The following is an 18,032-nucleotide window of genomic DNA, read 5'->3' as shown; positions in this document are numbered from 1 at the left end:
CCTCGCTGAGCGGGGAGCCCCACGTGGGGCTCAATCCCAGCACGCTGGGATCATGACCTGAGCCGAAGGCAGATGCTTAACTGACTGAGCCACCCAAGCACCCTGAATTTCTCATTTCTTAACAGGAATCCAGACTACACCTTTACATTTAAGAATGGAGACCTGCCCTAAGAGACTGGATTATACACACCTTTGCAACAGATATTTTCTGATCCTACAAAGTAATTATACATAGAAGAATAAAGAATGTAAACTGCCAAAAAAAAATTTTTTTTTCTTTTTTTAAAGCTTCTTTTTGTTCCAGTTGTGTTCCTGATTCTATGGAGAAACAGAAAGTTACAACAAAGAATCTCTAAATCACAGAATCTACCAATACTTAAATATTAATCTATCAATATTAAGAGCACAGTGATTACGTTGGGGGCAGTGTGAAATTGTTTTTGCTAAAGGGCACTTTTTCCCACAAAAGGTAAGAATTACTATTGACCTAAGATATTACTAATAGTGAATCATAGTATAATTTAATTTATTGATACTTTTAAGATAATTCATAGATCAAGGTTCTCCAACAATGACAAAAAAGCATTTGGTCTTTTGCCCTCTTATCAGGCTGAGTCTGGATGAAAAGCCTAGGAAAGCACTGCATTAAAAAAAAAAAAAACCTACCCATTTGTCAAATTCTTTAGAGGAAATGGTTATAAATATTTGAAATATAAATAAAAGAGAGAAAAAACAAATACACTGTAGCAAAAGTAGACAAGTTAATGTCACATCTATGAAGATATATTATCCCCACAACATTCCTTTTCATAAACAAAAAAGAAGAATGCTGAATAATATTAGACTTTCCTAGTTAAGCTGCATCAATATTTTAATGTTTACTTAGATTGATATTATTTCCTCTCATTTTTCAGATTTATTGCTATCTCTAACCATTTCTAAATGCTGTGAACAATGACCAATTTTGTTAAAAAGCTGCTTTTCTGGGGGGAAAAAAAAGTTTGACTAATCCAAATTACAGAAAGAAAACTATGACCCATGAAATTGAGAGAATTATCTAAGATCATACATAACTAATGGGTAGCAGAGCCATAAACCTGGGTCTCTTCACTCTAATACTGGGGCAACTATGTCAAAAAAGGGAAGCACAACCTCTGTTACATTCCCTGGTCAGTAATACCATATGCAAATCCCTGTTCCTCCCACCCAGCTAATCAATTAATCCCATTTACATCAACAAAGTGAATTATTATGCTTTACTTAAAGGATGTAGGTGGTAGTATTAAGCCATTTGGGCTCTTTCCAATTGCCAGAACTATATGCAGATTCATTTAAATTACTTCACAACCAGAGTTTAGTGCAAGAATATGTGGGGTAGTGTAGAAGCACAAAAAGACTCCACAATTAGGCCTCACTGAAAACTGGAACACTGATCAGAATAAAATAAAACTGGTATCCAGGGATGCCTGGGTGGCTCAGTCAGTTAAGCATCTGCCTTTGGCTTGGGTCATAATCTCGGGGTCCTGGGTCAGGCTCCCTGCTTCAGCTCCTATGAACCAAGCCCTTGGATTTCTAGATCTTTTCTGTACCCTTTATAATAACCTCCCTCTTTTCCTTGGAACCAATCTCATTTAAATTCAAACAAGGAAAATTTAATTCATTTCACTAAAATGAAGCTAGACAGCTCAGGTGTTAAAAGAATACAGATTGTAGAGAGAATGCTTGGGATTGAATCCCAGGCCCTTTACTCTAAGATGCAAAACTCCAGACAAGTTACCTAAAGCCTCTAATTTCCATCTGTAAAATGGAAATAATTAGAGTATCTCCACATCAGTAAAATCTGATGATTAAATGAGATATTTGTCATGTGCTTTGTGTATCTAGCAAGCACTGAATAAATGTTAGCTATTACTATTAATTTGCATGTACTTCTTTCCTCTCACTCAATATAAAAAATCCTGTCCTTAAGGGCACCTGGCTGGCTCAGTGAGAAGACAATGCAACTCTTGATCTCAGGGTTGTGAGTTCAAGCCCCACACTGGGTGGAGAGATTACTTAAATTAAAAAAAAAAAACAAAACTTATCCTTATACCATAACTGAGAAAGAAGAAAAAAAAATCTTATTTCTGGATGTAAAAATCTGGTAAATATTTTTTTAAAAGTTATTGGTACAAAAAAATAAAAATATAAAACTAAAATAAATAAAAAATTTACGAATACACTGTAACCACAATGTCTTAACTGCAGGGAATCTCTCACCCTTTGTACAATCTGCAGAACTAATAATATCAAATACTCAAAAAATATCTTTGATCCTAATGAAATGATTTTTCCACAACAGAGTTAAAATGTTGTGTCAATACCAAATATACCTTATCTAAACCACCAACATTTTAAGAGTCCAAAACATAACAACTTTTAAAGGACAACAAAATAAACCCATTTTATAAAATAATAAGTTATTTCTTTTATTCTAAGATTATTATAACTGGAATCAATTTGTAGACCTACTAAAATGACAAGAAATACAAAGAGAACAAATACATAGTAGCTTCTATTGAGTCCTTTTAGTAACAACCAATGTCAAATCCAAAAACAAGTGATCTCATTACCATTTACTGTGTTTTTAACCCCATTAATGCCTGGATCATACTAGATAAACTTCATTTATTCAAATAGTTATTTACTTCCTAAGAATAAGTCATAGTTTTTTGGGTTTTTTTAAGATTTATTTATTTATTCATTTGAAAGAGAAAGTCTTTTTTTTTTTTTTTAAAGATTTTATTTATTTATTTGAGACAGAGAGAGCACATGAGAGGGGGGAGGGTCAGAGGGAGAAGCAGGCTCCCTGCCGAGCAGGGAGCCCGATGCGGGACTCGATCCAGGGACTCCAGGATCATGACCTGAGCCGAAAGCAGTTGCTTAACCAACTGAGCCACCCAGGCGCCCAAGAGAGAAAGTCTTAAGCAGACTCTGCACTGAGCGCCGGGGCCCGACGTGAGGCTCAATCCCACAACCCTGAGATCAAGACCTGAGCAGAAACCAAGAGGCAGACGCTTAAGACTGTGCCACCCAGGCACCCCAATTCATAGTTATTTTAAGAATTATTTATCTGGGGTGCCTGGGGGCTCAGTCGGTTAAGCGTCTGTCTTCAGCTCAGGTCATGATTCCAGGGTCCTGGGATCAAGCCCCACATTGGGCTCCCTGCTCAGCGGGGAGTCTGCTTCTCCTTCTCCCTCTCACCCTCCCTGCTCTTTCTCTCTCTGTCTCTCTTTCTCTCTGTCAAATAAATAAATAAAATCTTAAAAAAAAAAAAAAGAATTTACTTGTTTAAAAAAAAATAATTATTTATCTGTATCATTCTCCTCTGATTTGGATAGTTTGGGTTCTCCTGTTCAATACCAAAGAAATTAGATCAACTTTAAAAATCACATCAAAATTTTGAAAGTCCACAATTTTTTTTCGTAATTTGCCCTCACTACCCACAATATGTTAATAAAACTAAAAGTCTACATTACTTATATTTCAATAACACTAATTATCTTTTACAGGTAATTGAACCTGTGTCCACTAAAGGCACATCTGGTATAGGAAGAAAGAGCTAATATTAAGAGTACCACCACAAAGTAACAACTCGATAATGAAATGACAATCCAATGTTGACACGGACAAATGATTTGAACAAACACTTCACCAATAAGCACAAGAAAAAAACGACCAATGTTATTATCCTTATCATTGGAGAAATCTAGAAATTAAAACCACAGTGAGATATTACAACACATAACACAGGGACGCCTGGGTGGCTCAGTCAGTTAAGCGTCTGCCTTCAACTCAGGTCATGATCCCAGGGTCCTGGGATCGAGTCCTGTGTCGGGCTTCTTGCTCGGCGGGGAGCCTGCCACTCTCCCTGCTTGTGCTCTCTCTCTCTGACAAATAAGTAAATAAATATCTTAAAAAAAAAAAAAAAAAGAATACATATCACAGAATGGCTAAAATTAAAAAGACTGACAACACAAATATTGATGAGACTACAGAATCACTGCAATTCTCATACTGTGTTGGTAGGGAAATAAAATGGTACAATCCTTCTGGGAAAAGATGTAGCAGTTTCTTATAAAATTAAGCATATGCCCACCTATGACCCAGAAATTCAACTGTTAAATATTTACTCAGGAGAGGGGTGCCTGGGTGGCTCAGTCCGTTAAGCGGCTGCCTTCGGCTCAGGTCGTGATCCCAGGATCCTGGGATCGAGCCCCGCATCGGGCTCCTTCCTCAGCGGGGAGCCTGCTTCTCCCTCTCCCTCTGCCTGCCACTCCACCTGCTTGTGCTCTCCCTCTCTATCTCTGTCAAATAAATAACAAAAAAAAAAATCTTTAAAAAAAATAAAAAAAATAAAAAAAAAAATATTTACTCAGGAGAAATGAAAATATATTTTCACGAAAGACTCAAGAATATTGATAGCAGTTTTATTCATTATAGCCAAGAACTGGAAATAGTCCAGGTATCCATCAATAGAAGGGTTAAACTGTTGTATATTATGGCAAAAAAAAGAGAAGAAACTGATGACAGATATAACAATTTGGATACATCTCAAAAACTTACTGAGTGAAAGAAGACTTACATAAAAGAGTACATGCTGTATGATTCCACATACATGAAATTCTGGAATGGGCAAAACTAATCTATGGTGAAAAAAAATAAAAACAGTGACAGTGATTGCCCCTAGGAGGGCAGGGGCAAGAATGGACTGGAAACAGGCAAAAGGGAACATTTTAGGAAAATGGTACTATACTGTATCTTGAGATAAGGAATTGAGTTATACAGTGTATAAAATTTCCAAAAATGTAAACTTAAGATGTGTATCTCATTTTACATAAATTTTATGTAAAAAAAGGTCAAAAGAACGTTTCATTCTAGAATGTTCATGATATGTAAGCTAAACTAGTCAGGCATTCTGTTATCAACAATTTACTTTGAAATGCATCCAAAAAAGGATGAATAGAGGAATTAAATAAATGGATTAGTATGTAATAAAATATAGTAAAATGTTAAGTATACAATGTAGATGTAGGCATGCGGTGTTCACTGTAAACTTTCAGTCTCGCTGCAGCTTTGCATTTTTCATAATCATATGTAGAGAAAAAATTTATCCAATCCCTCAAGGCTCATTTTTTTTTTTTTTAAAGAATTTATTTTTGGAGTGCCGGGGTGGCTCAGTCGGTTAAGTGTCTGCCTTGGGCTCAGGTCATGATCCTGGAGTCCTGGGATCAAGCCCCACATCAGGCTCCCTGCTCAGTGGAGAGTCGGCTTCTCCCTCTGCCCCTCCCCCTGCTCATGCTCTCATTTCTCTCACACTCTCTCTCTCAAATAAATAAAATCTTAAAAAAACACAAACACACACACATTTAAGTCTCCGATTATGCTCCTTTAAAAATATCAGCATGCATAAGAAATCAGCATTTAGGGGCACCTGGGTGGCTCAGTCAGTTAAGCATCTGCCTTTGGGGGGAGTCGTCATGGTCCTGGGGTCCTGGGATCAAGCCCTGAATCGGGTTCCATGTTCAGGAGGGGAGTCTGCTTCTCCCTCTCCCTCTGCCCCTCCCCCCACTCTCTCTCATTCAATCTCTCAAATAAGTAAATAAAAGATTTTTTTAAAAAAATCAACATTTAGGTATGGATAAAAGGAAATAAGCATATATATCGTTCATATTTTATAGTAATTTTAATGATAGAGAGAAAGGAGGGGAGGTAGGGGAGGAGAGGGGCAGAGGGAGAAGGAGAGAATCGTTTTTTGTAATATTGAACAGTAACATTTTATTTTTTTTAATTAACATATAATGTATTATTTGTTTCAGGGGTACAGGTCTATGCTTCATCAGTCTTACAAAATACCTAGCACTCACCACAACACATACCCTTCCCCATATCCATCACCCAACCACCCCATCCCCTCACCCCCCTCCCCTCCAGCAACCCTCAGTTTGTTTCCTAAGATTAAGAGTCTCTTATGGTTTGTATCCCTCTCTGGTTTTGTCTTGCTTCATTTTTTCCTCTCTTCCCCTATGATCCTCTGCCTTATTCCCTAAATTCCACATATCAGTGAGATCATATGATAATTGTCTTTCTCTGATTGACTTATTTTGCTTAGCATAAAACCCTCTAGCTCCATCCACATCGTTGCAAATGGCAAGATTTCATTTTTGATGGCTGCGTAATACTCCATTGTATATATACACCACATCTTCTTTATCCATTCATCTGTCAATGGACATCTGGGCTCTTTCCATAGTTCAGCTATTGTGGACATTGCTGCTATAAACACTGGGGTGCAGGTGCCCCCTTCAGATCACCACATTTCTATCTTTGGGGTAAATACCCAGTAGTGCAATTGCTGGGTCACAGGGTAGCTCTATTTTCAACTTTTTTTTTTTTTTTTTTTTACAGCTTTTTGAGGAACCTCCATACTGTTTTCCAGAGTGGCTGCACCAGCTTGCATTCCCACCAACAGTGTAAGAGGGTTCCCCTTGGGAGAGAAAGAATCTTAAGCAGGCTCCATGCCCAGCACGGAGCCCTACATGGGGCTCAATCTCACAACCTTGAGATCATGACCTGAGCCAAAATCAAGAGTCAGATGCTTAACTAAGCCACCAAGGTGCCCCTCCACATTTTTATCCCCAAAAGACATGAAGCTAGAAGTATCAGATAAAGCAAATAAATACTCAAGTTTTTTTTTTTTTTAATTTATCTGAACTATCATCTCATAACTCTGGAAGAAACTATTATTTACTTCTATTTAGAGGGGCTGCCCTCACTGCCATGTATGAATGAATAAAAGAATGATCTTATACTCTTAAAACATTAATGGTAACTATGATTAATTCAAACTACTAAAATGTCAACTAAAAGAAATGCAATAACTTTTACTATTACTAAAAGAAATGCAATAACTTCTAATGGAGTAAACTATGAACTTTATTTTTTTATATATATCTCACAGATTCATACTTTAATAAGGTACATATACACACATGCAGGCATGTGTGAAAATTTTAGCATACATATCTCTGTCTCTTTATCAAGTTGCATGTTCTATATAAATAACAAACAATTTTCATTTTACTCATTCATTTAATTTCTATAGAATTCAGGTTTTCTCAAATATGCAATTTAAAAATTAGCTTATCTCTAGAAATTAGCTAGGCCAAAGACATTGCATGTTCTCATAAAAGTTTTTCTTTTTTTTTTCTTTTTCTTTTAATTGAAGTAACACTAGTATAGAACATTATATAGGTTTCAGGTGTACAAAATAACAAAAAAAAATTTTTTTGAGAGGGAGGGGAGGGACGCCTGGGTGGCTCAGTTGATTAAGCGTCTGCCTTCAGCTCAGTTCATGATCCTGGAGTCCTGGGATCAAGTCCCACATCAGGCTCCTTGCTCAGTGGGGAGCCTGCTTCTCCCTCTGCCTGCCACTCCCCCTGCTTGTGCTCTCTCTCTCTGAGGAAAGAAGGAAGGAAGGAAGGAGAGGGAGGGAGGGAAGGAGGGATGGAGGGAGGAAAGAAAGGAAAGGAAAGGGAAGAGAAGAGAAAAGAAGAGAAAGAAAGGGAGAGGAAGGGAGGAAGAGAGAGAGAGGGAGGGAGGGGAGGGGTAGAAGGAGAGGGAGAAAGAGGGAATCCCAAGCAGGCTCCATGCCCAACACAGGGCTCAATCTCATGACCCTGAGTTTACGACCCAAGCCAAAATCAAGAGTTGGATGCCTAACGAACTGAACCATCCAGGTACCCTAAGTTTACTACAATTTTACATCTATATATACTACAAAGTGATCACCACCAAAAATCTAATTACCAACCACAACCATATGATTGACCCCTTCACCTATTTTGCCCACCTCCCAATTCCCTTCCCCGCTAATAACCATCAATCTGTTCTCTATGAGTTTCTGTATTGCTTTGTTTATTCTGTTTTCTAAGATTCTACATATTAATGAAATCATATGGTATTTGTCTTTCTCTATCTAACTTATTTCACTTAGGTCCATCCATGTTGTCATGATGGCAAGATTTCTTTTATGGCTGAATAATATTCCATTCTATATACACCACATTTTCTTTATCCATTCATCCACTGATAGACACTTAGGTTGTTTCCACATCTTGGCTGTTGTAGATAATGCTGCAATGAACACACAGTGCCTTTATCTTTCTGAGTTAGTGTTTTCATATTCCTTAGTTAAATATCCAGAAGTGTAATAGCTGTATCATATGGTAGAACTATTCTTAATTTTTTGAAGAATTTCCATACTGTTTCCCACCAACAGTGTACAAAGGTTCCCTTTTTCCACATCCTCTCAAACACTTATTTCTTATCTTTTCAATGATAGTCATTCTAACAGGTATGAGGTGATAGCTCACTGTGGTTTTGATTTGCATTTTCCTAATAATAGGCATCTTTTCATGTGCCTATTGGCCATCTATATGTCTTCTTTGGAAATAGATCTATTCGGATCCTCTGCCCATTTTTTGTTTTTATTTTTTTATTGTCGAGCTGTACGAGTCGTTTTTCTTGTTTTGTTTTTTAAATAATCTCTACACCCAACATGGGGCTTGAATTAATGACTCTGAGATCAAGAGTCACATGCTCCACTGACTGAGCCAGCCAGGTGCCCCAAGTTGTATGAGTTCTTTATATACTTTGGATACTAAATTCTTCTCAGATATATGATTTGCAAGTATCTTCTCTCATTCATTGGGATGTCCTCTCATTCTGATGGTTTCCTTCACTATGCAGAAGCTTTTTGGTTTGAGGTAGTCCCATTTGATTATCTTTGTTTTTGTTGCCCTCGCCTTTGGCATCTGATCCACAAACACATTGCTAAAACTTATGTCAAGGAGTTTGCCACCTATGTTTTCTTCTAGGAATTTTATGATTTCAGGTCTTACATTCAAGTTGTGAATCCATTCTGAGTTAATTTTTGTGTATGGTGTTACATAGTGGTCTAGCTTCATTCTTTTGCATTTGGCTAATTAGTTTTCCAACACAATATATTGAAGAGATTGTCCTTCCTCCATTTTAAGTTCTTAGCTCCCTTATCATAAATTAATTGTCCATATATGTGTGAGTTTATTTCTGGGCTCTCAGTTCTGTTCCATTGATCTGTGTGTCTACTTATAATGCCAATATGATACTGTTTGATTATTATAGCTTTGTAGTAGAGTTTGAAATCAAGGAGTGTGATACCTCTGGTTTTGTTCTTCTTTCTCAAGACCATGTTGGCTATTTGGGATCTTTTAGGGTTCTGTACAAATGTTACAATTATTTGTTCTAGTTCTGTGAAAAATGCCACTGAAATATTGATAAAAATTGCACTGAGGGGCACCAGAGTGGCTCAGTCAGTTAAGCATCTGCCTTCGGCTCAGGTAATCATCCTGGGGTCCTGGGATGGAGCCCTGCATCAGGCTCCCCACTCCATGGGGGGCCTGCTTCTCCCTCTCCGTCTGCTGCTCCCCCTGCTTATGCTCTCTCTCTGTGTCAAATAAATAAAATCTTTCAAAAAATTGCCATTGAATCTATAGATTGCTTTGGGTAGTATGGACAGTTTTAACAATATTAACTCTTTCAATCCATGAGTACAAAATATCTTTCCATTTATTTGTGTCTTCTTTGTTTTCTTTCATCAGTGTCTTACAGTTTTCAGTGTACAGGTGTTTTACCTCCTTGGTTAAATTTATTCCTAGGTATTTTATTCTTTTTGATGCAATTGTAAATGGGATTGCTTTCTTTTTTCTTTCTGATATTTCATTATTAAAGTATAGAAATGCAATAAACTTCTGTATATTGATTTTGTATCTTGCAACTTTACTAAACTCATTTATTAGTTCTAATAGATTTTTGGTGGAGACATTAGGATTTTTTTTTTTTTTAAGATTTTATTTATTTATTTGACAGAGAGAGGGAACGCAAGTAGGGGGAGTGGGAGAGGAAGAAGCAAGCTTCCCTCCGAGCAGGGAGCCCAATGCAGGGCTCGATCCCAGGACTCTGGGATCATGACCTGAGCCGAAGGCAGATGCTTAATGACCGAGCCACCCAGGCGCCTGAGACTTTAGGATTTTCGATGAATAGTATCATGTCATCTACAAATATCGAAAGTTTTACTCCTTACTTTCCAATTTCAATACCTTTTATTTCTTTTTCTTGCCTTATTGCTATGGCTAGGGCTTCCAATACTATGCTGAATAAAAGTGGCATCCTTGTCTTGTTCCTGATCTTAGAGGAAAAGCTTTCAGCTTTGTTTTTGTTTTTCAATGTAAGCTCTACTCCCAACATGGGGCTTGAACTCACAGCCCCAAGATCAAGAGTTGCATGCTCTATCAACTGAACCAGACAGGCGCCCAAAGCTTTCAGTTTTTTACCACTGAGCATGATCTTAGCTCTGGGTCTGTCATATATGGCATTTAGTATACTGAAGTACATTTTCTCTATACCCACTTTGTTGAGAGTTTTTATCATACATAGATGTTGAGGTTTGTCAAATGCTTTTTTTTTTGCACCTATTGAGATATTATGTTTAGCTTTCATTTTGTTAAACTACATTGACCATATTAAAAAGAAGAATATGATATATCAAATGGAAAATTTATCCTGGCTGAAATTAAAAACTCTGGAACACATTCAACATATTCAGAAGTCCTGATGGGAAAAGTGAGGTAATACCTGAACAGTCCATTATCCCTAAAAAATAAAAAAGTATTTAACATTCAAAAATAATATAACTCAAGCACTACTTGAGAAAAGTTACCTTTTCTTTTTTTTTTAAAGATTTTATTTATTTTTTAGAGAGCGAGCGAGAGAGAGAAACAGCATGAGAGGGGAGAGGGTCAGAGGGAGAAGCAGGCTCCCCGCTGAGCCGGGAGCCCGATGTGGGACTCGATCCCAGGACCCTGGGATCATGACCTCAGCCGAAGGCAGACGCTTAACCATCTGAGCCACCCAGGCGCCCAAAAGTTACCTTTTCTTAAACACAACTTTAAGACTTAAGTCTTAAAACAACAACGATCTGATAACTACCAAAAAATTCATGATTCTTGAAGTTAATATTAAAAAAATAACAACTATAAAATAATTCAAGATGCTTATATGACTGTGCTTCCATCTTAGATAAAGCCTACTAAGGGACATTTGGAAATAGCAGACAGCTTGGCGATCTTAACACTTAACATAGTTAGATTCCAATATGGTTCTACTGCCACACTCCCCTCTTCATGGCTCCAGAGTACTCAAAATGAGGAAGGAATGGCCAGCAGCCATTATCTTCCCCGCTACACCCATCAATAACTTATACAGTGACTCAGTCTCCCTCATCTCTAATCCTAATAATCAAAGTACTTCAGGAAAATTAAACTTAGCTTATCAGGAAAAAAGCTGAGAATAAATGATTTAGTGGTTATAATAAAGACCTGATCTATTTATACTAAAAGTTCTCTTTTTAGGGAAAGTGCCTGTTAAGGGGGGGGGAGAGGGCAGGAAAAGGATGGTATCCTGGCTGCCATCTGACCTAAGTAAAGTTCATTCAAAATTGATTCCACAAATATTTACTAGGGTTGTTTTATGTGCCAGGTATTTTACTAGGGACCAGGAATTTAGAAAAAAAATAAAAATAAAAATGAGTAGGATACAGGTCCTATCTTAAAAGAACATATAGTCAAATACAGAAGTCAGCAAAATAACCAGCACAAAAAGTATCTATTTTTTAAATACGTTAAAATATCCGTATCTCTTAGCCAATTAATATGAAAACATCCAGGGAAGTCAATAAAAACCATATCCATCTGAAATTTTGTGAAATATGCCTAAATATTATGTACATGTATAAAGAACACATCTATGTAAAAATAACAAATGCCATTTTTGAGTATTTTTTCTGCGAGGCAGAAGACCCTACTTATGAGTTCATTTAATCCTCAACAATCTTAGGAAGTGGGGACTACTGTTACTATTACTGTTACTGTTACTATTACGTCGCATCTAGTTGCTCAAATTGTGTCCTCCCCTGTTTTGTACTCTTCCAGTGAGGATATGCATGAAGTAATATAACTGGCTGATCACAACTGAGCATAAATTCTTGAGTCAGACAACCTGAGTTTGAATTTCTTAACCACCTACTGGAGTGTGACTGTGGACAAATCAATTTATCTTCCCTAAACCTGGGATAATAGTAACTAGAAACATCTCAGCAAGGACAGAGAACTGAGGCCTTAAAGGACTGGGAGACGCCAATCATTATTGGTAGGGAAGGATATCCTTGTCATGCAGGACACCATGACTGCAGGATACAAGTAATGCAGATTTCAGATTTCCTCTGCCAATGACACTCTTCAAATATAGTGAGGCATCCTCGGTATGAATTTGAAGCCAAACTACTGAAAGATTAAACAGAGTGACGTGACCACTTTATTGAAGGAAAAAAAATTACTCCCGGTATAACTCCAGGATCTGTAAGTCTTCTTTAACATATGAAAATCCCTTTAGAGGGGCACCTGGGTGGCTCAGTCGTTAAGCGTCTGCCTTCGGCTCAGGTCATGATCCCAGGGTCCTGGGATCGAGTCCCGCATCGGGCTCCCTGCTCCACGGGAAGCCTGCTTCTCCCTCTCCCACTCCCCCTGCTTGTGTTCCTTCTCTCACTCTGTCTCTCTCTGTCATACAAATAAATAAAATCTTAAAAAAAAAGAAAATCCCTTTAGAAACTTCCTTTCTCTCTACCCCACCCCCAATAAACAACTTAAAAGTATATAATCAGGGGGCGCCTGGGTGGCTCAGATGGTTAAGCGTCTGCCTTCGGCTCAGGTCATGATCCCAGGGTTCTGGGATCGAGTCCCACATCGGGCTCCCTGCTAGGCGGAGAGCCTGCTTCTCCCTCTGCCTCTGCCTCTCTCTCTCTCTCTGACTTTCATGAATAAATAAATAAAACATTTAAAAAAAAAAAAAAAGTATATAATCAGTCTCTCCTCACAAGCACAGTGCAGCAATTTTTGCCCACGGGTCCTGTCCCCTGTGCTATAATAAAAGCACCTTTTTTGCACCAAAAAAAAAAAAAAATTTACTCTGGTAGCAGTATCGAACTAGCCAAAGAAGAATTTAACCAAAAAGAGAGGGATAAGGAGGTTCCTACAGCAGATCGCTAGCTGTCTCCTAATAGCTACAGTGATGATGGTGGTGCTGGTGGTGGTGGTGATAGAAGCCCCAGTTTTAAGTAGGGATATGGATCACATCTCTCAGTATCCCGTCAGCTAACTTTCAACCAAAGGAGGTGTTGCGGGCCTAAAGGGAAGGAGTCATCCCTCTTCCCCACTTCGCCTATCCTCTTACTTGGCACACAGATGTGATAGGGTTAAAATGTTAAGTATAAAGCTGGAAGCAGCCTATATAAACCCAAAACTGTCAAGACCCAGACCTTTACGTGAAAGAGAAATAAATTTCTATATTGTTGAAAACATTTATGTTAGGTCTCTACTACAGGAAGCCAAACCTCTATTCGAACAGAGCGCTCTTTATAGTAATGGAAAAGGACCTGAACTATGGCAGTGACTGTAGGAACAGAAAGAAAAAGAGGAATGTGAGAAAAATTTAAGAAGAAAAATAGAACACTTTTGGGGCACCTGGGTAGCTCAGTCATTAAGCATCTGTTTTCGGCTCAGGTCATGATCCCAGGGTCCTGGGATCGAGCCCCGCATCGGGCTCCCTGCTCTGCGGGAAGCCTGCTTCTCCCTTTCCCACTCCCCCTGCTTGTGTTCCTGCTCTCGCTGTGTCTGTCTCTGTCAAATAAATAAATAAAATCTTAAAAAAAAAAAAAAATAGAACACTTTCAAGTGAAAATGAGGGAAAAAAGGAAAAGTGTGACAAGTTTCTGATCTGCATGAATGACCAAGGTGAAAAGGTTTGGGATGTTTACTAGACAATGCTGAATTTCCAATTCCTGTAAGACATTTAGGTAGATTTTTTTTTTCCTGTAGGCAGTTCCACCTCCTAGTCCCCACCTACATACCCTTGCTAGTATCCTCTTGATGCCTTGAGGCTGTCCAAAACAGCCCGATGATTACAAATTTAGTAGGTTTCATACTGATAAGGATGTGAGCCTTTTATTTATTTTTTTGAAGATTTATTTATTTGAGAGAGTGAACAAGCGAGAGAGAGAGAGAGAGAGAGGAGCAGGGGGAGGGGCAGAGGAAGAAGCACACTCCCCGCTGAGCAGGGAACCCAACGTGGGGCTTGATCCCAGGACCCTCGGATCATCAGCTGAGCCAAAGGCAGACACTTAACTGACTGAGCCACCCAGGTACTGCGGATGTGAGCCTTTTATTTATTCTTTTTTAAAGATTTTATTTATTTATTTGATAGAGAATGAAGAGAGAGAGCACAAGAGGGGGGAGGGTCAGAGGGAGAAAAGACTCCCTGCCGAGCAAGGAGCCCGATGTGGGACTAGATCCCAGAACTCCAGGATCATGACCTGAGCCGAAGGCAGTCGCTTAACCAACTGAGCCACCCAGGCGCCCAGATGTGAGCCTTTTAGATGAATTTTCCATTTCTCTGCTAGTGAGACTGATCAAGCATAACAAAATTATAAATTCCTGAAGAACAAAGCCAATAACCACCCCCAACCCGACCAATCCCTCAATAGACACTTGACAGAATGGCTTAAAGGAAGCCATTTGGCACTTCACTTATGAAAGGCTGTTAATCTTTCTCTGAAGGAGAAGAGTCTAGTTTTTTTCTAAATGCTTTACTCCTATTTATAGAACCTGTAAAAGAGGGGCGCCTGGGTGGCTCAGTGGGTTAAGCATCTGCCTTCAGCTCAGGTCATGATCCTAGAGTCCTGGGATCGAGTCCCGCATCCGGCTCCCTGCTCAGCAGGGAGTCTGCTTCTCCCTCTGACCCTCCCCCCTCTCATGCTCTATTTCATTCTCTCTCTCAAATAAATAAAATCTTTTAAAAATAAATAAATAAATAAATAAATAAATATGTTTAGGACAACATAAAGGCCAAAGACAAGTAGCAGTCTGTAACGTTTCAGAAACATAATTTGAATTAGGTATAACATCTGAGATCCCTGCTCCAGTTCCTTAGCATTCTCACCTTCAGTTTACTCTGTTGCTACTTAAGCCATAAATCTTATTGATTTTTTTCTAATTAAAATCCCCCTGAGGGAAATGAGAGTATGAATTAACACAATCTTTCTGGAAGAGAATTGAGCAATACACCTCAAAACCTTTTTTTTTTTTTAATGTTATTTTGGCTTTCAAGAATGACTGGAACCAGAAGTTTAAGTAACGTTTCCAAAGCTCTGTCTCTCTTTCATGTTTTGGCTATCTTTGACTCTGTTCAATGTTCAGCCAGACTTTCTAAACACAGTAGGGAAAATACACATTGGCAGCCCCAACTAAGTCACAGTCTCCTACCTTAGTCTTCCTTGTAGAGTGTCTTGTTCCTTCCAAAAGAAAAGATCCAGAGATGGCTCTAATTAGCCCAGTTTAAGATAGGGGGTGGGAGTAACTAGGACTAGCATTTTCCCTGGGACTACAAGAAAGAGAAGACATGCTCCCCAAAGGAAAGGATGTTGGACAAAAAATTAACATATGTCCATATAAATAAACATATCCTTTGATCCAGTAATTCTACTTCTAGAAATTAAAACTTACACTATTATTGTGTTCCAGACAATTTTTATTATTTTTTATTTTATTTAAAATCAATTAATTAACATGATGTATTATTAGTTTCAGAGGTAGAGTTTAATGATTCATCAGTTGCATATACCACCCAGTGCTCATTACATCAAGTGCCCTCCTTAATACCAGTCACTCAGTTACCACTTCCCCCCACCCCTCTCCCCTCTAGCAACCCTCAGTTTATTTCCTATAGTTAAGAGTCCCTTATGGTTTGTCTCCCTCTCTGATTTCATTTTATTTTATTTTTCCCTCCCTTCCCCTATTTCATGTTCTGTTTCTCCAAAACCATAAGATACCTAGGAATAAATCTAACCAAAGAGGCAAAGGATCTGTACTCAGAAAACTACAGAACACTCATGAAAGAAACTGAGGAAGACACAAAGAAATGGAAAAACGTTCCATGCTCATGGATTGGAAGAACAAATATTGTTAAAATGTCTATGCTACTGGGCGCCTGGGTGGCTCAGTTGGTTAAGTGACTGCATTCGGCTCAGGTCATGATCCTGGAGTCCCTGGATCGAGTCCCGCATCGGACTCCCTGCTCGGCAGGGAGTCTGCTTCTCCCTCTGACCCTCTTCCCTCTCATGTTCTCTCTCATTCTCTCTCTCAAATAAATAAATAAAATCTTTAAAAAAAAAAAAAAAAGTCTATGCTACCTAGAGCAACCTACACATTCAATGCAATCCCTATCAAAATACCATCAACTTTTTTCACAGCTGGAACAAATAACCCTAAAATTTGTATGGAACCAGAAAAGACTCCAAATAGCCAAAAGAATGCTGAAAAAGAAAACCAAAACTGGTGCATCACAATTCCAGTGCATCCACAATTTTTCATGTGTCTGTGGGCCATCTGTATGTCTTCTTTGGAGAAGTGTCTGCTCATGTCTTCTGCCCATTTCTTAATTGGATTATTTGTTCTTTGGGTGTTGAGTTTGATAAGTTCTTTATAGATTTTGGATACCAGCCCTTTATCTGATATGTCTTTTGCAAATATCTTCTCCCATTCTGTTGGCTGTCTTTCGGTTTTGTTGACTGTTTCCTTTGCTGTGCAAAAGCTTTTTATCTTGATGAAGTCCCAATAGTTCATTTTTGCCCTTGCTTCCCTTGCCTTTGGCGATGTTTCTAGGAAGTAGTTGCTGCGGCTGGGGTCGAAGAGGTTGCTGTCTGTGTTCTCCTCTAGGATTTTGATGGACTCCTGTCTCACATTTAGGTCTTTCAACCATTTTGAGTCTATTTTTGTGTGTGGTGTAAGGAAATGGTTCAGTTTCATTCTTCTGCATGTGGCTGTCCAATTTTCCCAGCACCATTTGTTGAAGAGACCGTCTTTTTTCCATTGGACATCCTTTCCTGCTTTGTCGAAGATGAGTTGACCATAGAGTTGAGGGTCCATTTCTGGGCTCTCTGTTCTGTTCCATTATCTATGTGTCTGTTGTTGTGCCAGTACCATACTATGTTGATGATTACAGCTTTGGGTTTTTTTTAAGATTTTATTTATTTATTTATTTGAGAGAAAGAGGGCACAAGCAGGGGGAGCTCGGGAAAGGGAAAGAAGGCAGGCTCCTCGCTGAGCAGGGAGCCCAATGCGGGGCTTGATCCCAGGATTCCGGGATCATGACCTGAGCCGAAAGCAGACAGTTAACTGACTGAGCCACTTAGGCGCCCCTCAATCCCATGCTTTTAACTACTAAACTTTACTGGCCTCTTTTCTACTTATCCCAAGAAATTAAAGATGAATGCAAAGATTAGGTAGGAGGATTCATCACAGCACTATTTTTAACAGCAAAAATTTAGAAATAACCAAAATGTCTTATCATAAGAGATTAACTGGTAAAATGATTATATGTACATCAAACTATGTTTAAAATAATGAAAACACTTTCTAGCTAATAAAAGTTAATGCTATCATATAATATATATTTAGAATATGGAAAGCTGCCAGTAATATGCAGTTAAGTTTAAATAACACAGAGGCACTGGGGTGGCTCAGCTGGTTAAGCGTCAGACTATCTCAGCTCAGGTCTTGATCTCAGGGTCGTGGGTTCAAGCCCAGCATCAGGCTCCATGGTGGGCGTGAAGCCTACTTACAAAAAAAAAACAGGGCGCCTGGGTGGCTCAGTTAGTTGAGCGACTGCCTTCGGCTCAGGTCATGATCCCGGAGTCCCGGGATCGAGTCCCTCATCAGGCTCTCTGCTCGGCAGGGAGTCTGCTTCTCCCTCTGACCCTCCCCCTCTCATGCTCTCTCTCTCTCATTCTCTCTCTCAAATAAATAAATAAATAAAATCTTAAAAAAAAAAAAAACAGAGGCTGC

At 38.7% G+C, this 18,032-nt stretch overlaps 1 protein-coding gene and 1 long non-coding RNA gene across 4 annotated transcripts in view; both read right to left on the bottom strand.

Moving 5' to 3' along the window:
• The window catches only part of LOC145716039 (uncharacterized), a 33,012-nt gene extending 15,201 nt beyond the window's left edge, over positions 1 to 17,811 (bottom strand). The window contains exon 1 of the long non-coding RNA XR_014138368.1: positions 15,393 to 17,811. This is a non-coding gene — a long non-coding RNA (uncharacterized LOC145716039). The remainder of the gene's footprint in view (positions 1 to 15,392) is intronic.
• The window catches only part of SBF2 (SET binding factor 2), a 434,906-nt gene that overhangs the window by 399,851 nt on the left and 17,023 nt on the right, over positions 1 to 18,032 (bottom strand). The window lies entirely within an intron of this gene.

The sequence above is a fragment of the Leptonychotes weddellii genome, chromosome 11, assembly GCF_054177405.1.
Source record: "Leptonychotes weddellii isolate Sample4059 chromosome 11, ASM5417740v2, whole genome shotgun sequence".
NCBI lineage: Eukaryota > Metazoa > Chordata > Mammalia > Carnivora > Phocidae > Leptonychotes > Leptonychotes weddellii.
Note: the sequence above shows the minus strand (reverse complement) of the source record. Positions and strands in the feature narration are given on the sequence as shown.